The sequence below is a fragment of the Amblyomma mixtum genome, chromosome 3 (genome assembly GCF_055824585.1).
Source record: "Amblyomma mixtum isolate Tamu chromosome 3, ASM5582458v1, whole genome shotgun sequence".
NCBI classification, from domain to species: domain Eukaryota; kingdom Metazoa; phylum Arthropoda; class Arachnida; order Ixodida; family Ixodidae; genus Amblyomma; species Amblyomma mixtum.
The window spans coordinates 385,649,978-385,674,734 of NC_143014.1; the positions used below are offsets into that span (position 1 = coordinate 385,649,978).

Genomic DNA, 24,757 nt, shown 5'->3' on the forward strand with positions numbered 1-24,757 from the left:
TTAACCGTGACCGTCTTTCCTTTCAGATCAATAATGAAGTGCATAAGAGGCGCCAAAATAGTTTTCATAGGGGGACATGAATTGGCACATAAACAAGTCTGGAGGGCGATTACTACGCCTACTATGAGCTCTGTCTTGGGTTGAATAAAAACGGCTTCCCTGCTTTCAGAATTTTGGTGCGGAATCACTGAGCTCTTCGTGAATTACGCTGCTTTAAATAAGAGTGGCGCAGCAACCTGGAGGGGCGCTATCTTTTGGTAATGGTACTGTAGTGTAGCCAGGTATGCAGGGGAACTCACCTTACTTTATCCAGGTCTCCATTACAGCAGTAAGATCATATTGTAGAGAGGAAGGCTAGAATCTGCCAGAAAGAAAGAGGACAGGAGGTAAAGAAACGAATACGGCACCATGGGCGCAGCATTTTTTCTGTTTCCCTCCTCGTCGAAAATGGATCAACTAGCCCACAAGACATGCCACCAAACATGACACCAAAATTAGGTGTCTATACTCCTTTAACCAGTGGAAAATGAGGCTGATATGTTCGCGCTCTGAAGATTCAAAACCCACTGTAGACTCTAAGCATGGTGAGTTTTCCAATGCGACTTCTACCTATGAGGCTTCACATGGACTACGGCGGACGGAGTTTACGCAAATATGGGTTATAATGCTAACGCAAGAAACAATTTTTCTGACGCAAACGCGCTTTGACACAACCGTAGACGTGCGTTTTGATCCGGCATCGCGATTTTCAAGATATTTTCAAGAATCGAAACCCATAAAGACGGTTAGTTTCCGAATGATCGACAAGAATTTCGACGTCAATTCGGCGTCGTGTTCGCCATCGCGTTCACCGTGGTTCCCGGGTGATGTTCGCCTGAACCTGCCCAGAATGAGATCTAAAAATTTGGCAGTGGCTTCGCTCAGCTACGCCAGGGCACACGTAGCGAAAGCAGTTTCGTCTACTCACATTTCGGTAGTGGCACGTCGTCGTCCTCGTTCAGCACCTTGGCGGCGTCTCTTCGCGAGACGTTCCTCTCGTTCTTCGGGCGTCTCGGCCGCCCGCTTAGCCTTTCTGGTCTCGTTTTCATGCTGTCGGTCGGCCTTGTACCATGCGAGGACTTCTGGGTTGGAAGACTCAATTTTACGCAGCCTGTACCGCTGCCGTGAGGAGCACGCGGCCACTCTCCTTCTTCCATGGTGCGCTTCTGAGGAGCGAGCGCATCGCTTCCGTCTGATACACCAGCTGCGCTGTGTGACTCTGCGTATGCGCAATGCGGCGCCGTTGGTGCCATGGTACTGGTTGCCATGGTAGCGGCGCAGGAGCAGCAGTGGCCTTTGGCAGGCACCGCGAAATGCGCTTGTGCTAGCCTACTGTAGCATTCTCTAAAAAGGTGTTTCGTGCCAAAAAGCAACTTCGAAGCACACGTCTACATATAAGTATCTTCTGGAACGCTGTCTGTTTAATGGAAGATTTGATAAGACGGAAGGTTTAGGAACAAAGCAGAGTTGATTTATAGCGCGCACGAAAGCGAATAGCAACAAGTGACCCTCAGCTGTGGCAAGAAAGATACGCTGCGCTGATACCAGAGGAAAACGAAAAGGGCGATGCCGGCCAGGCCACTCCCGCTTCTTATTTTTTGTGGGCGGCAAGAGTAGCTGAGGCAGGTAGTTACCTTTAGCACGAATACTTTCCGTAGCGGCTCGCTTCACATAGTACCATGACACATTTAAGATAGCTGCTTACCTCTGTTGGAATGGGCAAGCGTTCCCAGCAAGAAAAACTTTCTCCATTTACGTTACTGACTACACATGCCGCATTATGCTCTGTGCATTTCTGCAGCGCAATCTGCCAACTGAGGTTTTATTCCATTAAAGGGTCCATACCAACAGTGCAGATCTCGCACAAATCAAATTCCACTTAGCCCAATACCGAAGTCTTCTTAGTGTACGCAGGTTTTTTGCTATAACGCGCTAGCGTTGAGACTCTCTTTCTGCAGAAAATTCGGCATCAGTGTTGAGCGATGAAGCAGATGTCTCAAATGTAACTTATATCACGTGACTTATAATAGTAATGTTTATTTTGCCACCATGCAGTACATGATGGGAGGGCGCCCATAGTAAAAGCTGCCTTCTGACTCCTTGACTACGCCGCGGGCACCAAGACTTAAGAATTGGCGGCATACAGTCGTGGCTATCAGCAAGAGATAATACATGCGTACAGGTGAAACAGACAAATAATTGTACGGCATTAAGGCACGATTATACAATAGCATATAAAACAAAAGAAATGCAAAACAAAGAGACAAAAGCAGTACTTGCGTTTACACAGTTTTTAGTGAAGATAAAACAAAAAACTGAGCGAGAGCCAACGTCATGCGATATCGTGAAAAACCTGGCGGCGGTGGCTGTAAAATTATTCATTGGTTGCGAGAGCTGCTCGAGGAAAGCAATCAGGGCACGGGTAGAAGACTTCTATACGCACAATTGTCCAGCAAATGCAGACGCCAGCGCCACTTCCATCCGCAGCGTCTGAAGGGACGCCAACTGCAGTGTCGTACCGTCGTATATGAAAGCGGTATCCAGCAGAAAAAACTTCATCCCCGAGCGGGATTCAAACCACTGCCAGCGATGAAGAGCAGTTTCTTATCACGGTTCCTCAGACCATTCGGCTACAGCCGCAGTCTTATAACGGGGTACGGGTGTGCGCAGGAATCATTCAATGTTAAGCATCATTTCACCTTCAGTCACCAGGTGCGCTGCAGTAGGCGAAACCGAAACTAACCGTAGTTTCTCACCTACAAGCCCTACCGGTTGTTGTAGGGTGCCTCGATGCCAGCGCCGCCGTTCAGGGTGGTGCCATCCTTTGACTACAGAGGTTAGAAGGTTTTCCTAGTGTCGCGACCGGGCCGGCGCAGCTGAAATAACTTGCTATGCTCAAGGCAGATGGCGCTGCCGCCCGCTGGCGTGCGGGCGGGCGCAAGAAGCCCCTATGGGTAGTGCTCGCTGGTTTAGTCGGTTGATCGTGTGAGGGTTGCTATCACTGCTTTGACAAGGCGTTAAAGTGTTAAAGACGGTGCAAACACTGGCATAGGTTCTCTTCTCATTTAGATTCGACACGGACTAGCTGTAACACCGACAGTGTGCCGCGGCAGGAGCAAATGCAAGCGCCTTACCTACTGCGCCGTAAAGAAGCGTAAAAACGCATTTTGTACATGTTACCGAAATGTGAAAAGGAAGAGGCACAAATTGCAGGGTGGAACTTCTTTATTACACAAGGTTCCATGCCTTTTTTTGTGCGAAGTGCCCTGTGCGAGGCTACTGACAGCGCCTCATTTTCAGCAACTTTTTCTTTTCTCGCTGCGCGCCGCGCTCTTTGTTTACCGACTTTACAAGGGAATGCATCCTAGTCAATGCGTAAAACTTGACCACTTCTGTCGTAATTCGACGTCCATGCTCCGCGCAGCCCACACCTTGAAGCTCACGTCCCTGAAGAAAATGCAGAAAGCTGACCATGCTATCTGCGTGTAGCTCATCGCGGCTGAAAAACACCGTAAATGCGTCCTCAAGCTTAGCTATGAGCTGTTCAATTGGCCTTGATGGATAAACTAAGCCTCCATAGTCAAAATTTCGAGTAAGTGAAGCATTGTTGTTTGACTCGGCTTGCAAAGGCGAAGTGCTGAAACAAGTTGCACATTCGGGGCCTGCTGTCAATTTTTTTGTCTACACAGCCCTGATGATCGCTCAGGCTGCTGTGCTCCTCGAGCAGCTCTGCAGCAGAAGCCAAGTTTCCGCCATCCAGTAAATTATCGACAAGTTCAGTTATTCGTTCATTTTTTTCTTTGGGAACATCAGATGGTTGCAAGAGGGCAGTCACGACTTCTGCAGGTAGGTTTGCTCCTTTTGGAGGCTTTGCGAGGCTGTAGAAAGAAAGGTTGTTGATAATTATCAAAAACTGCCCACAGTCGGATGATCATTGCAACCGAAGCACTGGCGCACAATCCCAAATACATTCTCCATCCTGTCTTGACTTAGGTTTGCAGTCAACAAGTACTTGTACTGCAGCGACGTGGTCACGTATTTTACAAGCGACAGTGTGCTTTGCAGCGTTACACGCAGCCGGCAGTTCCTGCACTTAAAAAGCCGCCACCATACTGTGCAGCATGTTCCTCCCATTCCTTGTGAAAAACAATGAACTCATTCAAAAACTGTGCATTTCTTGAATCAACACGAAGGCCTTTTGATGGGATTCTAGATGACATTATAAAAATTAGTCTTTCCATTAGTTTTACAAACCGTTCTGTCGGTTCGATGTTTCTGACGTTGTCCCTTTGCAAATGGTCCCGGTAAAAGAAAATACCCTTTAGTACCTCCTGACTGAACAGCTGAAATGCAAGGTTTACTCGCATTTTTTTCGAATGCGTTTGGATGCACATGTGATTGCGTGATGTGTGGCATCACCTTCAGTGTCACAAATTGCCCGCGCGCACTTGCCAACTGGCTGGGCGAACGGTGCGGCTTGCATAGCGCGCCAAAAGCCGCACGCCTGGCAGCTGCAGCGCCACCTACGCTGTGCATCCAAACCGGTTTCACAGGGGCCCCTTGAAACGGCGGCCGTTCACGACACTAGGAAAACCTTCTAGCCTCTGTACTTTGACCGCTCCAACGCCGCCTCTCTCTCTCCCAGCGGCGCCATTTTGTATCACAGCGGTCGTTTGGGCTCATGGTCGGGCTGGTCTCAGTTGCTTGGCGCAAGCATCTGAGCTTCCGTTTTTCGAGGCCCAGTGGCTGCGGACGATCGCTGGTGGCTTTATTTGTTTGTTTGACAGTGCTCTACCGCATGACTGAGGAGCTTGTCAAGTCCGCCGAGGCAGCATGACGGGTTGTTGTGTGCCAATGTGCGCCGGGTCAACGCGCAAAGGCCTACGCTGTTTTCGCTTCCCCCGAGACTCCGAGCGAAGGAAAAAATGGGAAGCTCAAGTAAAACGAGATCAGCTCTAGAGTATATTGCTTTAAATGTTACACCTCACAGTGCTTTTTTACCACTCTGTCTCGTTCTACTATTTCGTGGTTTGCATCTTTTTTTTCATACTTTGTTTTCATGTTTGCGGCGAAGGTTGCACCGCACTGTGCACTACAACATTTTTCCCCTAAATCTTGTTGACTTATTTCGTGGTTTGAACCTTTTTTCATGCTTTGCTTTTATGTTTTCCTTTAAGGTTACACCCCACGCTACATGCCCCACTTTTCTGTCCCAATGTCTTGCTTGCTTATATTGTAGTTCATGTTTTTTTCATGACCTGCAATTACAGTAGGCATTAAATGAATAATTTGTATTATCTATTATCTTTTGTTTTGTTCTCTGTACTCTCTGTAAGAGGGTAGGCTGAAAAGCTATGTTACATATTTGTCTTCCTCAGTAATAAAGATAAACTTTTAGGTTGGAGTTATTTTTCGAACAACCTAACCCATCAGAACACAATTTTGTAGACAGAATAGGAAATACACAGATAGCCAACGTTAAAAACCGCTCTGTTTTTTTTTAACAAAACCCTCTATGGTCAATTTTTTTTTTCGAAAAGCGTGACTTTTCAATGTCGATTAATTCGATTTCGAATTTAAAATTTTCAGAATTACTGCAGTTTTTTGATGACTAAAATCGAATCTTTTTAGGCAGGTTTACATGCATGGTTTATTAATGAATACCGAATGGCTTGAATAAAATAAATATGAAAAAATATATGTAGAATTGTGTTTCACAAACTGAGGAATCGCAGGAGAGCAACCGGTGCGTATGTCCAGGGCGAAAGCAAAGTGTGCATGCGTGCGCACGCAAGAACATTCGGTGGTTGTGCGCCCCTCATAAAAATTAATCGAGTGAGAAACTTCCAATAATCCTTTATGCTATCGCCAACGAGGGGCGATTCGTTTTCTTTGGCCCCGAGAAAGAAAACGCAGGAGCAGTACAACGTCGGTGTACGGCGGCATCATTTGTATATACCAGCGCCCGCCCCATAAGCAGATGTAATTGCGCCCTTGTGAGCAATAAACGGGCGAACAACTCGCAGTTACCCTTTGAAAGATTAGAAAGCAAACAGACACCAGTTTTTGGGAGCAGAAGCGGAAACAGCCCGCGCGATGATAGCGAAACCAGCCGCAGCGCTCGAGCGGCTGACGACACGCGGGCGTTAACAGAACGTGGGAATTAAAATCCAAAATATCGTGAAAAAAAGAGGCAGAAATTTCTTCTATCCGCATGGAACAGCAGCACCTGCCCGGTAACAGATCTTTAATATATTAGCGCGTTTCTCAAACCAACAGACGGATCAGTAAATGTTCAACCTCGACCACTTGGGGCTGCAAAATTAAGTCATGCAATTACGTCTTCGACCCTCGGATGTTAAAATGGCTATTATGAGTGAACAGATACGCAGTGCGATGTTGATGAAAAAGACTGTTCCAGTCAAAAGCACTCTCACGCCCGCCGAAAGTAAGAGTGGCGCCGTTACACCCGCTAGCGCAGCTGATCCCGTGTGATTCAATATGGCGGCGCCCGCGATGTTGTCTCCACCCTGTACGGCGGCGCTGGCATCGAGGCACCCTAGGTTGTTGTGTTTGAAACCGCCGCCTGTCAGGGCTGCGGCGTACCTCAGCGGTCTATGAATGTAAAGAATTGCCATGTTCGCTACGTGATACGCAGAGGACTACTCTACCGTCATAATCTTAAGGCGGTGTGCCCCCATGTTTTACCTACAGTCTTATATTCTGAACTTCCACATTGGCGCGGTCCGCACTTTTTTTCAGCTCTTTCTATGAATGCTGCAGTCCCAGTTGACACCTGTATACCTCTAATAAATAAATATCACATTGATCGGACAGATGTTGAACAGACTGTTCTACCTTGTCGACCATGTCCATCAAAAATAGAATAACATTCTTGTTAATTTCGGCTATACCGCTGAACTTGCTGCCTACTTATGTCGGAACCCCCTTAAGCTGGGCCTCTTTTTCTTGTGCAAATAAGGCAAATTATTTCGCCCCTTGTACCTTATAACATGAGATATTTGGCACTTCCCAATTGTTTCCTCTTCCCATCTAAAACGTTAACAGCTGACTTAGTCAAGAAAATTCAGGGGCTAAGATGACGTCAATAATCACAATCACATTCTCAGCTTGTGAAAAACAGGCATTCTTCAGGAGCACCTCGTTAAAAAGCGAACATACATCGGAATGTTACATAGAAGCAATATACTCACAAATAGAGCAACTAAGGAAGAAAAGCGGTTAGAAGGATGCAGCAGCATCAACCACAGAAACGATGAAGTAGTACAGGCGCCCAAATCTTTAGCTGGCGTGCGCGAGCGGCGACTTTTCTGAGCGTCAGCGCCATATGACGGAGCGAAGTTGGAAATAGGATGAGGCTAAGCGCATGCTCACAAAGCCCGCTCAGCTGGGGCCGTCGTCTGCCAGGCTATTCCTTCTTAAGGACGTCACCCCTTATTATCGCGTTTCGACGGGCAGGCAGCGTGACTAGACGAGTGGTTTTCTCGCATTTTACGCTCCGAAGAACAGCGTTGTAGCAACCAAGCGAGGAAATAAAACTGAAAGATATGCCGGACACGCCCAAGCGCTGAAGAATGAAGGCAAGGGAGAAGATGCCAATACAGGCGCTATCTTTCAACTGAAGGTTTATTCAGGGGTAAAGGAAATATATACGAGGTCTGTTAGAAAAGTATCCGACCTTTCGCCGAAGAAAAAAATCTGGCATAACTGGAGCGTTGGAAACCTAATCACCTTCAAGGTGTGTGGAGTCTCCTTAGGACTCCACACACTTCTCCCAGCGGTGCTGCCATTGTTGAAAGTGTTCCGAAAAGGCCACTTTCGGAATGGAGTTTAACTGAGCTGTCGTTGCAGCCATAATGACCTCTCATGTCTAAAATCGCGCTCCTTTCAATGGCCTCTTGATTTTGGGAAACAGCCAGACGCCGCAGGGGGGCCATATCAGGATAGTGAGGAGTCTGTTGAACTACAGATGTCTGGTTTTTCGTCAAAAATGTGTGAATTAAGTGAGAGGAATGTGTAGCGGCATTGCCGTGATGGATGCGTCAATTTCCTGTTGACCTCAACTCCGGTCTCTTGCGCCGCAGAGCACCACGAAGGCGACGGAGGACATCCCTGTAGTACTCTTTGGTCATTGTTTGACCCTGTGGGGTGCGTACGCGTGGTGTGCCACACAGAGGGAGTCAAAGAAAGCAGTCAGCATCACTTTGACTTTGCTGCGCACTTGGCCGGCTTTCTTTTGTCTTTGTGACGTGGAATGCTTACAGTGTGAAGACTGGGATTTGGTTTCCGGGTCGTACTTGTACACCCAAGACTCGTCACCAGTGATTATGGTGTTGATGAAGTCGGGGTCACTATTTGTGGAATCCAGCATATCCTGTGAAACTACAGCATGAAGCTGCTATTGCTCTACCGTGAGCAGCTTCGGCACGAATTTCGCCGCATCTCTCTCCATGGCCAAATATTTGGTGACAATGGATTGTGCAGAAAAATTGCTAATGTCCACCTGTTCCGCAATTTCTCGGAACATGACGGTCCCAATATGACGGTCCCGCAATATGACGGTCCCGCATCACCCCAACGTTCACTTCGGCAATGACCTGGTCATTTCGGCATGTTGATGACCGACCGGAGCGTGGCTCTCTCTCCACCGATTTGCAGCCGTCTTTAAACCGATTGTACCACTGCTTAATCTGTGTGCTGATCATAGCATTATCACCGAAGGCCGTCTGAATATTCCTAATGGTTTGCACTTGGCTGTCGCCGAGTTTCTGGCAAAATTTGATGCAGTAGCGCTGCTCCTGTCGCTACGCCATTTTCCTTGCACTAAAAAACCGACGAGAACACTGCGCACTGCCTAACTCAAACGCTGCTTCCCAGTGAGTGACGCTATCGGCAGGCGGGAAAAAGTTCGTGCATGCGCACGAAGGTTCAAGGTAGGCTGGGGAAGCGTGCTTGTTTCATATCCATCAGGTGGTCGCAAAGAAAAAATAAAGTCGGATACTATACTAACACACCTCGTACAACCAGGACTAAAGGAAAAAGAATCAAAGGCAATCTCACACAAGACTATCTAATACTGCAAAATCGCTCTCATGTAGTGCGATATGATATGAAATGTGCGCTGCCTCATCCAGGCGAGCTGCAGTGCGGACGCAAAACTGAGTCTGCAAAAAGCTTTGCTAACTTGTAATTCTTCGAACGGACTTCAGCATTTCAAAATCAAAAGCGCGTAGCTATGTGTAAATCACGTGCCGGTACCAACTTCGTTGCGTACGATAGTAACATTTATTGACCGCATCTTCTGGGCTTATCAGCATAGCGGTCCCAGTCGTAGGAACGAGGCCTAAAATTGCGACGACGGCGGCCGCGACCCTGGCTCCAAACGCTGGCGCCTTGCAAGGCACCTTGTGCGGTACCGTGCCGAAAACCCGGCATCTATATCCGCGGAGCTCCCCACTTGGCTCCGGGGGCGACCGGACTTCGGTGATTCTTGTAGGAGGAGAGGCCGTTCGCGGACAGCCACTGTGCGATGAAGATCAGCCGCGACACGACGATGTAGCACGTGGCGGCGATCACCGCCAGGATGGCGAAGATGAGGCACGCCCGCGGCATGCTCACTCACCGCGTCCCGCCGTACAGAAGGGAATACGCCGACCGGGGTGGAATGTTGCGGCGAACGGAGGGGCTCATCTCCACTGCGGAGCGGCTCTCGTCGCAGCTCCGTTTCATCCGCGGACTCCTCCGGCACCCCGTGGTTCGCGGCCTCGGGGATGTTGCGGCCTTCCGCCGAACGACTCCTGTCATTCGCCGTCGGTGATGGCATTCACAACGGGGTCCCCATTGATAGCAGACTGGACATGTGCGTCTTTCCAGGACCGCTGCGGGCTTGTTCTCTGGGCGTGGATCGCGCGGCTTGCGCGCGGCATGAGCTGGCGCCGTCCTAATTGTCATTCACTTTCTCCGCCTAGCATGAAAGCCGCGTTCTATCTGTCGCAAGGCATGGAAATTACCAGAACAGATTTTACGGTGGGAATTCTACGTTTTCGCACTATTTCTTGCTAAGCCATAGTTCTATAACGCAAATTATGAAAGGAAGAACACATCGCGCAGAGTAGTTGTATAGTGACCTGATATTCGGCGCCGGAGAAGACGACGAAGAAGAGATGGGTACAGCGAGTATAAGCGAAAAAGAGAAAGTAATTTTGTGAAAGAAAAGTAGAAGCAAGGAACACATCACAGCGCGTCTAGGGTACAAAAACAAATATAAGAGTCCTGATGGAAGGGAAAAACAAATGAGCGGAAGATGCCTCTGTGGGCTTTTATTAGACAGAATTAGAATTTTTCTTACAGGGAGAAAGGAAATTTTATTAAAGTGGAGTTTGGCTTCGAAGCTAGAACTGTTATCTCGAATGTCCAGCGTTGACTAAAATCTTCCGCGCACGGCGGACCAGCAGAAGTTGGTGGCTGGGCAGGGGGAGGGGCAGCCAGTGGTTCCACGAGGCTCAGTGGATGGGTGGTTGGGGGACGCTCACACATACCCAGACCAGGTCGCAGAGAGTCTGGGAGCCCGCGCATACGCTACAAGTTGGAGAAGTGTCGGTGGAGAAGCTGGCTCGTCGGTTTTGTGGCGTCGGGAAAATGTCTGTCTGTACCTGCCGATACAGGACAGCTTCCTTTCTCGAGAGTGTACGCTGAGGGAGGGTGGTCCTCACGGCACCCAGGTAAGTTGGTCTCATAAAAGAAATGTGTGCTCAAAACCTGTTCCGCCCACGGACGGAAAGGCAAGGTACAGCGTGGTCGAGCTCTTGTATTTCAAAACAAATTTGTTTCGCCATCTCACGGTTCTTTTAATAACCTGACTACCAAAAGCCTGTTCGGTGCCACTGGTCACTTCACAATCTCTCTGCGTAGGAAAAATATTTTTCAGCACCCCCCTCAGATCAAGCTCAGAATTTCTAAAGCGGACCATGCAAAAAGGTTGTCTCCTGCTCATGTCGATCCTCCATTTTAGGAGAACTTACCTTCACCTTCGTTGTCACCTCAGCTGTGTCGGAGAAGTCATCAGATACTGCAACTTCGAGAGCTGCGTGATCGTTGTCTTCCCAACCTTTCGACCTACTCAGATTGAGTAGCAATCAACGTCTACAGGACCGTCGTAGTCGAAGCCGATGAACCGACTTTTGTCTTCCAGTAAAGCGACCGTTTTGAGGCCTTTATCGTTTGCTCGCGAAAGTGAGAATTCATTTGTTAGCTACCTACAGGAGACCTATCATGAGGTGCTCGCTATTCTACCTGTTAGTTTCCCCTTACCCTCGCCCGAGTTCTGTACTTCTGAGTGGCGCAACAGATGAATAATACATTCCGACGGGCCCAATCAAAAGGGATTCTGAACACGATTTCGGCATTTATAATCACGAACTAAAAAAAAAGTCCTACTCGAGAAAATTCTGCCAACTGTCATAGTCCTCTGACCATTGGCAAGCATATTTAAGTTAGGAAAGTGGTATAACACGAACGCAAGCGTACTTGGGTTGTAAGATAGGACTCCAAAACCAGGTCCCTCAAACTACAAGTCTTCATTCACACCCTGTAGCTTTAGTTGGGATATTTACAGGATCTCAGGTTGACTTCGTATTTTACCCCTGTCAATGGCATATAAACTGAAGATAGCTGAAATAGTAAACAATGTAATAAAATCTAACAACCCCCTGCCGCTTAGTTTATTTAGATTACCAAAGAAACAAACAAGAGCTACAACTTACAATCTATTTAATTTACCACCTTGTTACAATATGTACGGCCGTAGACTCCTAGAATGCAGCGGAGGCCATGTGTGGAATGAAATCCCAAAAGAAAAAAATAAATTTTCGGTATCTTTAAAACGCTATTTAATTTCCATAGAAATGTAGTAATGAATTGAATTGTGTGTGTTAATCTTGAAGTTATATATTTACATGGTCTGCAGTAATATTCTGCTTGTTTTGTATTTGGACCCCTCACTAGCCGTAAAGGCAATGGGTCCAACCAACTGTTTGGGTACTGTTTATTAGAATAAATAAAAAAAAAAATTAAAAAAAAACATACAGGCGGGTTCCGACTGCGGACGCCTTGTGGAAACAGCGGCTAGACGGTTCCTCTCCACTCTCATGTTCAAGATAATATATACGGTGTGTGGACTCCGGGTCCAAAAAACCAAAGATGTACAGCCGGCCAAATCTTTAGCTGGCGTGCGCGACGGCCGCTTTTCCTGCGCTCGTGCGCTTTGTGACAAAGCAAATTTGGGGAAAGCTCAATATTAAGCAGGGGCTTAGAGAGCCTCTGCTTAAATTTGATATCTTAGCAAGTTTGCGCCGTCATAAGCTTCCGGAGCACGGAAAATGCGGCCGTCGCGCACGCCAGCTAAAGATTTGGCCGGCTGTACATCCGTTGACCTAGCACGCAAGCAGAGAAGAAGATGCTCAGTATCGCAACTTGGCCGCACATTTGCGAGCGGCTCCATGTCATAGCGCGGGTACCGAGCCAGTATAAGCCGCCAATCCGCGACCTTATGTCCGAAAAGCTACCCCACATGTAGACGCAGTAGCGGTAGGCGACAACGTAGTGGACAAAAAAAATAAGGGGCTCGTCGTCGAGGTGCAGCTCAGTCAGTTGCACACCCCCTGTCGATTCTGATGAATTTTTATGGCGCTAGATAATCTGTAGCTAAAGAGCGCCATGGCACAAAGTTGCTTTGTCTATTCAAGTTGGTGTCACGGACACATCTTCCGAACAATTCACACCAGCCATCGTGGGGTGGCTTGTCGAGAATGTATCTGGCATGCGCAGTTCAAAAGAGCGCTCTCGCATCAGTGTAAATAAGCTGTTGGGAAGCTTCAAATACAGTCTAGCATGCTATAGATTGCCTTTGATATGATCTGAATCTGATACAGTCACTTATACAAGCTTCGACGAATTCTCTCGGCTCACGTTCACGACATAGATACCGAACGGATGCTTCGAAATTGAAACTAGAATGTATATAGCAAAAACAGGACCAAAACTAGCAGGCTATAAAATCAGTGAACCTTTAAAGCAGCGTCAAAGTGAGGGCAGACATGCGGAAATAAGTGATAATTGTTTGGCTTTCTGAAGTCATCGCAAAAGACGCAAGTTGTTTCCGGATAAGAGCTGGAATCGACGCCTACCGCCACATATCTCTATCTACCATATGCTTTTGAAAGTATGACCAACAGGGGCTGCGCGGAAAACTAAAATTGATCACAAAGCTTCATGCCGAAGTGACGTAAATGCGACTCGCTTGAACAAACCACCAGGCTGGAGTTGAATCGATTTCAGTGAATAATTCTTCGTTCCCTTTGTTATTTAAGAAAAAGTGGCGCCCACGGGCGACATGAATATAAACAAAATACTAGCGACTTTCTTGTTTGCGCTAGACTCGAGCACAGAAGGAAGGCGCTCTTTGTGTATAAAAGAAGAGTTTATTTTTGCGTCAAGTAGTGGCGCCGAAGTTGCATCATCACCGTGCCACCAAGCTGGCTTCGCCGAAGGCACTCAGTTTGCTTGTGATGCAGCATCTGCCATCGACTACGATGGGTGAGAAGTAATAGCGTAGATCATTTCTTTAATGAAGCTTGGCAAGGGGCGTGGATTGAGCCGCGCATCAATCACTGCAAGTAAGCACAGGTTCTTCAGTGTAGGTGCCAAGTGCAACACGTGGAGATCGGTCAGCGCAATTCGCTCCTCAGCAACTTGCCCCTCATCCCGGTTGGGTGCCGGCCCGAAGCCGCCGAAGATAAACACTCTTTCACCCATCACTGAGCAGCCATGCCAGTACCTGGGAGATGGTGGTGTTGGGACTGAGGCATCCCACCGCTGCCACCACTGTTGCGACTCGGAGTCCGAGCCAGGAAACGGTCGAGGCGACGGTGAGTCAAATGAACTTTATGTACAGTATGTACAAGGGCTATTACATGATACAAGGGCCAAGAGCACCACGGGCGAGCACAAAGAAGAAGGGCGGCCCCGGCGGCGAGCGTAGCTCCGGCGTGATGGCTCTTCTGCTGCCCGTCTGCTGCGCGGGTTCAGCGCGGCTCCGCTTTTAAAGCCGCTGGTAACGGTTACGGCAGCCAGCCGTTCAAATCCTCCAATCAGGTCACGGTACTGGCCACCATTCAAACTAGACCAATGGTCGAGAGCCGGCGAGCGTCGGAGGAGTTCGCACCGACGGAGAGGAGGGGAGGAGGAAGGGTCCGTGTCGGCGCCGGCGAGACGGCATGAGTCACGCTGCACGTCGCGACATGCCCGAGAGAGTCTGGGCCTGCTTTGAGCGACGGCGGGCGCGCAACGCTGGTTTAGACACGCCCGCCAGCGAAATGGGAGCTCCGGCACTACAGCACCACCGCCGCCAGACAATGCGCCACGAAGACGAGCGACTTCCGCGTGGCTCGGATGCGGGGCGCGCTCGTACGTCAGGCTCCTCCAAGTTCTCGTCCGGTGTTCAGCAGCAGGTAGCTCCAGGCTCCTTTCCGAGAACGGGTCCCGCTCGTCAGGACAGGACCACTGCTCCGCAGCTTTGTCGCCCAGGTGACTGGATCAGCTTCGCTTGGTCCTTCGGAAGAGCTTGCTTCTCAGCATCGGTCGTTGATCGTTCTGCATGTTGCCAAGAACCGACCGACAACAGGCAACACCCAGCACGAGCAAGTGCCCTCCGTCACCCATCAATACACCAGACTTAAAAGTCACAAAACTGCGCTAGCAATTGTTCGATCCCCTTTTCGCTCCCTCTTCAACAAGAGACACATGTGGGATACCAGAAGTCCAAAGTAATAACTCAAGCAAAGTGTCAAACATATGTCACACACGGAATAAAATGAATGCAAAGCAAATTCGCTCTCTTGAGATCACTCGGCCAGGAAAAAGCTCAGCTGAGGCCACAAATGAGGATATCAATTTTTCCCCGATCTGCGAGCGAACTTAACAGCTGTTCGCGAAGAGACAAAATGTAGGTCACGAGGAGGCGAAGGCAGCCTTGCTTAGAACACACGGCTTAGTGCGTCTTCGTCAGCGTTTAACTCGGTTAAACGACACCCGTTACCGCGGAAGCGAATGACTCTGCCTCTTTCGCTGTAGCTGCGCTTTTCTCTCTCTCTCTGTCTCTACTACCGTGGTAGCTAACGTCTCTGCCTCTTTCACGGTAGACGCGCTTTCCGTTCTCTCTGTACTACCGCGGTAGCTAATGTCTCTGCCTCTTTCGCGGTAGACGCGCTTTTCTTTCTCTCTGTACTTGTATTTCCAGTTTCTACGGGAGCTACAGTACGAGAGCGATTTGCTTTCTCTTACTGACTTATCCCTTTCTTTGCGCTTCGCACGCCAGTCGCGGTGTTCAATTTCTAGTGCGCAACGCTTCCCGTTGGACCGTTGTTTCTTTCTCTTTGTTCGTGGTGGCAAGTGAGACCCACGAGTCTTCAATCTCTCGCGCACCCTTTTGGCTCGATGTCAGGTCCGCATCTATCTGACCTTTTGATTTCACGCCTATTGGAGAGCATCACCTCGACTCGCGGCTTTCCATCGCGATAAGTGTGCTTGGCCGAGCGCTTAGACAGTTTCTTGCCAATTTTCTTGCCCCTGTCACTACGGCCTCGTACAATCTTTCGCTCTTTGAGCCGTACTCGCGTTTTCCTTGTGCGCGCGTGCCGCTTTCTGTGGGAGCGCGGTTTCTCCCGTGACTGCAGTGGAAAGCGAGAGCCCGCACGAGAGCACGTGCCTTTGCGCGTCTTGCTCTCTCTGTGCTCGCGGCAAGATTCACCCCTGCCTCGCTCCTTTATTTTGAGCTTCTTGAGCAGCGCTCTCTTGAATATCGGTTTCCTCTCTTGAAACTCTGTCCCGCGCGAATGCTTGCACGGTTTCTTTTTGCAGTCTATTCTACTGCCCAGATCCATGAGCCTCGGCACACTTATGTGTTTCGCTTTGCGCGATAGCGACGCCTGGAACACTTCCTTAGCTCTGATTCTGACGCTAGTTTCAGGGCTAATAACGTGACTTACTTTACTAGAGTCGTTTTGCCGGCGACGTTGGCGCTTCCGATGGTGGCAACCCGTTTTCGCGCGTTTGCCCTTTCTCTCTTTTCGGCGGCGCCCGTCTTTCTTCTGCCTGCCTTTCATCTTTCGGCGGCACCACTCTTTCTTTTGCCTGCCTTTCATCGTCTTTCGGTGACAGCTCTCTCTCTCGAGCTTGCCTTTACTGTCCTTTCGGCGGCAGCACTCTTTGTCGGTCACCTTGTGGTGATAGCTCACTTTTCGGAACTGGCTGTTACTTTCCTTCCGGTTGCAGCTTTCTTTCTCGTGCTTTCCTATCATTTTCTCCTGAGGAAGCACATGCTGCTTTCGTCGCCTAGGTTCCTGTTCTCTGACAATGTCACTGTGATTCTCAGCCGATTCACGTGAGCTACCTAGATCAGACCTGTCTTTGGCGCCTTCACTAAGTTCCTCAAAGCTGCGCTCTTCCTGCTCAGCGTCTCTGAGTGCGCATTCGTCCTCATCTTTCTCGGAAGGAATGATGTCTACAGCCCCCATGTCGTCTGGAACGTTCTGTACTCCACTGTCGTCCAGTACCTTAGTTTCTTCAGGCGCGGACGAACCAGTGTTTTCAACTGACATGAGTGCTGGTATACAGCTCTCGTCATGCTCCTGGCGCGTCTCAGCCAATTTCGGATGAGGGTCGGCTCTGCACTCAGTCGCGGTGTTCCCGCTACTGCAGCTGCTTTCTGGAAAGTCGCAAAGCTCAGAGCAGTGCGAAAGCACGGGACTCGTTTCGCATTCCTCGCCAGAGACACTAACGCACAACTCAGCGTCCGCAAACTCTCCATGCGCCTGCTTCCGTTGATCGTAAGTTTCGTGTTTCTGCATCTCTGCCGAACGCGCTGCACAACACGGTGTGCCGTCCTCATCTACTTCGCTTGCGTCGGCGCAAGCGTTTTCACTAATGCCCAGACGGACGTCCTCTCTGCCCTGTTCGGCAACTTCTCCTGCTTTCGACACGGTAGGAGATTCGCTTTCCGGTAACTCCGCCACAATCTCAATGGGCGAGACATCTGTTAGTGCACCGTCCGATGCTGTGACTACCTTATCCGATGGTGTAGAGGTTTTCTCAGTTGGCGAATGCGGGGCAGTTCCCAATGTTACAGCAGCAGTTACATATGCCCCGTACGGACTACCTTCCTCTGTGCCGCACTGGCAGCTCTGCTCTACAGCTACGCACTCTACCTCTGCGTCACGATCTTCCGACCCTTCAGCATTTTCGAGCCACTCTAAAATGTCGGCTTTAAACTGGTAGGGAAAGTCGTTAAACGATGGGGTGCTATTCTCTCGCAGGTACCTTTGGCGAAGGTCCAGCGGTCACACGTTATATCTCGCCAGTAAGAAGCTTTTCAGCTCATCGTAGTCCGCCAAAGCCGTCGTCCAACAGGCGCTTGACAACGTCATACGCTTCGCTGGAAAGCAGGGCTACCAACTTCTGTGCCCAACCATTCCGCTCAACGCGCTTTCTCTCGCAGACGCGCTCGAACTCCGCAAGATATTTCGCCATATCTTCGGCGATCACGAAGGGCTGCGGCCTGTCTCTCAGCTGCTGACCGTTGGTCTCATGCAGAGCGGACAATGTTCGATCTCTCTCATAAAAGATCTCGTGTGCTTCAAGCTCCAGGTCCATCAGTTTCTTAGCGCGAGCACGCCGTTTTATCTGAAGCTGCCTCTGTTTTTCTGCCTCTTCGCGCTCACGTTCTGCCTGTTCGCGCTCAAGCTGCTTCTGTTTTTCAGCCTCTTCGTGCTCACGGCGTTCTGTGATCTCTTCCCAGGCCTCATTGGCTTCCTCAGCCGTTACATTCTCCTTTCGCATGATCTCAAGAATCGCATGCTTTCGTTTTGCGGGGCCCAAATCAATGCCCAACTCTTCACAAATTTCGATGAGTTCCTTCACTTTGAAGTTCTCCATCGCGCAAAATAGCCTCTTGTAGTTTGCCCTTTTCTTAGAATGCTCTTGCCGTTCACTACTATAGCGCTACTAGCATGACACGCGCAAGTAATTCTTTCCAAAAACGCCTCGTTAACTCCCTCTGCACCAGCTTTCGTTTCAAAGCGCTCCGACTTGGCTCGAAACAGCAAAGCTCTCCACAGTGCTACACACACAGCCCTACTCTAGACTACAATAACGTGTGCTAGAGCAGTCTGGCGAATTGAGGGGAAAACATCAGGCACTCACCGCGCCGAGGTAGCTGATCCCGGTCGATCCCGCAGCTGCCATCCACTGTTGGGACTCAGGCATCCCACCGCTGCCACCACTGTTGGGTCTGGGCATCCCACCGCTGCCACCACTGTTGGGACTGGCAGTCCGAGCTAGGAAACGGTCGAGGCGACAGTGAGTCAAATGACTTTTATGTACAGTATGTACAAGGGCTTTTACATGATACAAGGGTCAAGAGCACCACGGGCTAGCACAGAGAAGAAAAGCGGCCCCGGCGGCGAGCGTAGCTCCGGTGTGATGGCTCTTCTGCTGCCCGTCTGCTGCGCGGGTTCAGCGCGGCTCCGCTTTTAAAGCCCCTGGTAACGGTTACGGAAGCCAGCCGTTCAAATCCTCCAATCGGGTCACGGCACTGGCCACCATTCATATTAGACCTATGGTCGAGAGCCGGCGAGCGTCGGAGGAGTTCGCACCGACGGAGAGGAGGGGAGGAGGAAGGGTCCCCGTCGGCGCCGGCGAGACGGCATGAGTCACGCTGCACGTCGCGACATGCCCGAGAAAGTCTGGGCCTGCTTTGAGCGACGGCGGGCGCGCAAAGCTGGTTTAGACAGGCCCGCCAGCGAAATGGGAGCTCCGGCACTACAGTGGTGAGCCCTATGGCTTCACTTCGGTCCAACGCGACGTCATGGGGTCGTACTTGTGCACATCTGCTAAGAACGTCTACAGCACATCTCTGTACCCTCCGAAAATGTACAGTTCTTCGTTATACACGAAGGCTGAATGACCTCGCCGACACACAGGGGGAACTCCTTGTACCTGTGGGCGTACCCATGAAGAGGTGGTCGTCTCTAGGTAGTATAAGGAGTTGTCTACGCGATTTGGGTGGAATGGGTCTGCTAGGCTGCCTCCGAACACATACATGCTTGTCCGGATGGCAGACGCAGTACGGAAGGCACGCCGAACGGGCGCTTCTCCGCTGGTGGGGACACGATTCCACTGCAGGGTATCCAAGTCAAGGACCCGCAGATATTGCGAATGATCCAAGACGCCGAATATATACTTGCGGTGACCCGCAACGCAAGCTGTGTTGCCGTAAATCGATGTCGGCAACTGACCGGCCACCACTGGGCGGCTGCATGCCATGGTGCTGGTGTCTAAGCGGTAAAGGACACTCGGAGATGGCCAGTTGTGCGGGCCGCCCCACAGATACGCGCAGTGGCCGTACGCTACAACTGTGTGGCGGGAAATGTTAATCGGCCCGCCGTCTGGCAGCTGCGTCTGCACCATATCCCACCGGCGCGACGCGGGGTCGAAGATAAAGACGTGGAGCAAGTTCCATGCCGCGTGGTAACTGTCCAACGAGTAGACCTTGCCGTTGATGCGCACAGCGCTGTGGGTGACATGCTCTGGAACACCGTTTAGCCGCCCCGTCCACATCCTGCAGAGACACCTGCTTCTGTAAGAAACAAGGCCCGGTTATTCCAGCGATGGTGGCGGCGTCGTACGGCTAATTTTTGAAGCAGCGATATGGTGATCTGTATTCGCTGCGTCAGCGGACATAGTGCGTCGACGGGTGACTATTTCCGTTAGATTTTAGAATACTTTTGTAATTCACACGAATGAATGTTCGAAAAAAAAAACATGTACTGTTGCTGTCACCAAGATTAAAAGCGGAAAAAGCCGTTATAAAGTGCGCGTAAGTGGTCAAGAGGCTGGTCTGCCATTACGGGTTTATTTCAGAGCGAATAACCTTCTAGACGCCGCGAGATACGTGGTTAACGCTTTCCAATCGAGAATTTCGTTTAGGTGATCGGTCATGCCAGTCGCATTGATAGGGACTGAATATCTGGCGTCCCTAAAAGAAACGTGACATATATATTGCTTAAATCCTGCGGAACTTTTTTCTTTTGTTTCGCACGTGTTTGGTTGCCGCCTTATTGTCTTGCAGGTGTATAGTATCGGTGTCATGCATTCCCTTCGTGAGCAACAACCCTTCTGTTGAACCCGCGTCTTTCGGGTCAGCAGGCCGGAAGGCGCGGGTTCGATCCCGGCCCGCGGTGGCCGAATTTCGATGCAGGCGAAATTCTAGAGGCCCGTGTACTGTGAGATGTCAGCGCATGTTAAAGACCCCAGGTGGTCGAAATTTCTGGAGCCCTTCACTACGGCGTCCCTCACAGTCTGAGTTGCTTAGGACGTTAAACCCCAATAAACCAACAAACCACCAACCTGGCCGCGATGATGAAAATGTGGCGTAAATGGTCGGGATTTCACCTTTGCATTTAATCTTCTAGCAGGAATTGCCTAAAGTGGGTCAATTCCTACAGCTGTTGCTGATGAACTGCAAACATGTCATTTTAGTCGCTGTGCCTTCCATATATACCACTAAATAAGTTGCTTTGGACGAAGGGAAATTTTGCACTATTGTCTCACTTCTAGGTGGACACCCCAACTGCCCCGTGAGGGAAGGAAGGAAGGTGGGAGTGAAAGATTTGGATTGTGGGGGTTAAACGCTCTAAAGCGTCTCAGGCTATGAGGGACGCCGCAGAGAAGGGCCCTGGAAATTTCGACCACCTGGGGTTCTTTAACGTGCACTGACATCGCACAGTACACGGGCCACTATATTAACATCGTATAACTGCTTAGGCTTCTGTGTGTAATCTAACGTTTCTTCGGATCTCCACATTATCTGTGTGACCAGTAATGCTAACCGTTCTCTAGGTTACTTGGAACAAAATTTCTTGTCTTTATATTCCTTTACCTACAACGTTACAAATCACTTGTTCGTTGTAAACCTGAGAATGCGGCCTGAGAACGGCACCCTGGTCTTGATTTTCTAGTAAGCTACGAACATAATGAGAATAGGTCTTCTCGTTACATTCTCAACTGCTGTCATCGTACCACCAGCACCCCTAGTATGAAAACTAATTTGTACCTTCCTCTATTGTAGTTACGTAATCAAATTCTGCGGCTATGTTTTCTCCGTAAAACGAGCCCTGGTGACAAGAGCCCGGGCCGCCGCGGATGCCACAGGGATCCCGGACGAGGGATCCCTCGTAGTGATTTTGAGGGCCGGGCCCTTCAGGCACGGTCCAAGCAATACCTCTCTCGTATAGAGTATAAACAAATGTTTTACACCACCACCACCGATTAACACATCGCGCCACTTGCACCGCTGTGAAGAAGTTGCACTTTTTTAATGATACACGAATGCTTTTTATCGCTCAATCCTGCCTCGTTCAATTCAGGACTGGAACCACTGTCATGACGCGCTAGATTCAATAGCATATATTAATTCGTTTACAAGTGTTTTAACAGATGATTATAGTGTTACGAATATGCAATATTTCCACACTATATATTATTTGTGATTGAAACCATTGTATTTACGTCTGCGTTTTCTCTTTTTCCTCTGATTTGCTGCCATGAGATAAAGCCTCACGTCCGCGAAGCATACGCGTTAAATTCTATCGGGAATTCGCACATGACTAGTTACAGCGGTGGATAACATGCTCTCCAGACTTCTAACATGAGCCCTTTAATTCGAAGTTGCCAGGGGCGGCTCAGTGGCGAACATGCCGGACCCGAGAGCAGGACCATTACTGCGGCACGTGTGCAGGGCACGTGTGCCATTACCTCACCGTCCCTACCCAGAATGAAGCAATCTCATTTCATTCTGGGTAGGGGCGGTGAGGTAATGGCACACGTGCCTTGAATGGATGGTTGCTGTTCCTTTGTTTTCTATATTTTTACGCTTGTGAGTGGCAACAGATTATCTGGGTTGAACAAGACGCCTTTGCGCATGTTTTTGTAAATGTATAAATGGCTGCCTATGTGTGAATAAAATTCAGTTTAAGTTCAGCGCCGTCAGTCTGTTTCACCTTGTCCTCGGTCCACGTTCTTAAGCGCTGGTTTTTTACGATGGATCACCACCAACTCACCCAATCCTCAGTTCTTCTGCAAACAGGAGCAGGGACAACGAGCAAGCTTGCTTCAGAGAGCAGCGTATGCGGACTGTTTGTGGAAGAGGGCGATTCTCAATAAAACTCGAGGAACAGTGTTTGTGGCAAAGGCGAATCCCAGTCGGAAGACTTTAACCAAGATTGACGTGGTTTACAAGACAATAAAGAAACAGATAACACACGCGATCAAATATCTTTGCCAGGTCGATTTGCGCCTGTGTAATTGTTCGTGAGCCCCACCGCAATATTTCAGCACTGTACGCACTGCATGTAAATTAAGCCACATGTTTGCAGAGGTTCATTCAAAGTGGGCATTGAAAGCTGTAGCCAATTTGAGAGAGCTCAAATTTTATAAACAAGGTGAGAAAATTCAGGGGCACTTTGGCTCTCCAAAGTGCTGCAAGACGAAAGCGTTTCCTTGTGCACTGTTTGGCGTTGACTGCAAGACTATTTGTGGTGTACTAGTGCTTTATTACACTACACACTTTGACTACACATTACAACTACACAGTTTGACTTCTTCTCTAGCACGACTCTCTATCTTCTTCGATGAGCTCGGTTGTATCCATGGCTCTGTTCGTAGTAATGAGGTATGTAATGTGGTGAGCCACGGACGCCTTACGCCCACTGTCAGAGCGGACGACAACTATGTTATTAGTTGTCGCGTGCTCCAAAAGGGGGCATCAGGCATCCGTGCGTGACCTCATTACTTCGAACCCGCGCACTCTGGCGTCAAAACCATTTCGAACAACCGAAAAGCGTGACACCTCTGCTGGCAACCTTCTGTTGCCAACGGCGAGTCATTAAAGGCTTTCGCCTTAAAACGTGAGAGCTTCGTATCCATCTGCCTATCGCAGTTCTTCCTTTTCGTCAGTGTCCGGTGTTAAGAGAATATGACTTCTGTCAAATGAATGTAGCAAAAATTGAACATCAATGCTCGTCTCAAAAAAATTCATATTTTATTCACAAATATCACACTTTATACTCTCACTTTCGCGTTTACTGTTGGCAGTGATGAATTTTTACGGCGCGAGGTTATCTGCGGCTGCAGAGCGCTACGGCAAAAAATTGTTTTGTCTATTCAAGTTTGTGTCACAGACACATTTCCCGAACATATCACCCCAGCCGTCGTTGGATGGCTCGTCGAGAGTGTATGTGACGTGCGCGGTACGCTCTCAGATCCGTATAAATAAGCTGTCGAAAAACTTCAAATATTGGCCAGCATGTATTCGATTGCCTTCAATACGATCTCCACCTGATACGATCAGTTGGCCAAGTTCTGACGAATGCTATCGGCTTGTGTTCAAGACACAGATGCTCGGGTGCTTCCAGATTGAAATTAAAATGTATATTGGCAAAAGTAAACCATAACTAGCAGGCTTTAAAATCAGTGAACATTTAAAGCAGCGTCAAAATGAAGGCAGACATATAGAAATAAATGGTAACTGTCCGGCATTCTAAAGTAATCACCAAAGACGCAAGCTGTTTCCGGAGAAGATTCAAAATCGACGCCTACCGCCACATTCAGCATCTCAATCTGCCTACTGCTTTGAAAAGGATGACCACCAGGGGCTACGCGGCAACCTAGACTTCATCGCGAGCTTCAGACCCAAGTAACATTGATGCGATTCCCTTGAAGAAACCACCGGGCTGGAATGGAATCAATTTCAGAGAATAGCTTTTTCAGAAAATTTGTACTTGGTAATCTTTGAAAAGAAGTTCCGCCTAAGAATGGCATGAAATGAACAAAACACCAGCGATTTTCTTGCCTGCGCGAAAATCAAGCACTTAAGGAAGGCATTCATTGCGTATAAAAAAGGATTTTATATCTGTGTGAATCAGCGGCGCCGAAGTTGTATGATCGCCGCACCCCCAAGCGGGCTACACCGAAGGCACTCCATTTGGTTGACATGCAGCATCAACCATCGACTATGATGGGTGAGAAGTGATGGCGTAGACCATTTCTCTCATGGAGGGTGCTGACGGGCTTAGATCCAGCCGTGCATCAATTACTGCAAGTAAGCCCAGGTTCTTCAGTGTAGGTGCCAAGTGCAACACGTGGAGATCCGTCAGCGCCCTTCTCTCCTCAACTACCTACTCCTCATTCTGGTCGGATGCCGGCCCAATGCCACCGAAGATAAACACTCTTTCACCCATCACTGAGCAGCCGTGCCAGGACCTGGGAGAAGGTGGTGAGCCACACGGCTTCACTTCGGTCCAGCACGACGCCACGGGGTCGTACTTGTGCATATCTGCTAAGAAGGTCTTCAGCACACCGCTGTACCCTCCGAAAATGTACAGCTGTTCGTTGAACACGAAGGCTGAATGTCCTCGCCGATACACAGGGGGAACGCCTTGTACCTGTGGGCGCACCCAGGAAATGGTGGTCGTTTGAAAATAGTATAGGATGAGGGAACGGTCTGCTGGGCTGCCGCCGAACACATACATGCGGGTTCCGATGGCAGACGCAGATTGGCAGGAATGTAGAACCGGCGCCTCTCCGC

At 49.4% G+C, this 24,757-nt stretch overlaps 1 protein-coding gene across 1 annotated transcript in view; it reads right to left on the minus strand.

Annotated features, from left to right (window-relative positions):
* Positions 1-24,757, minus strand: part of LOC149357087 (uncharacterized) — a 277,693-nt gene that overhangs the window by 81,498 nt on the left and 171,438 nt on the right. The window lies entirely within an intron of this gene.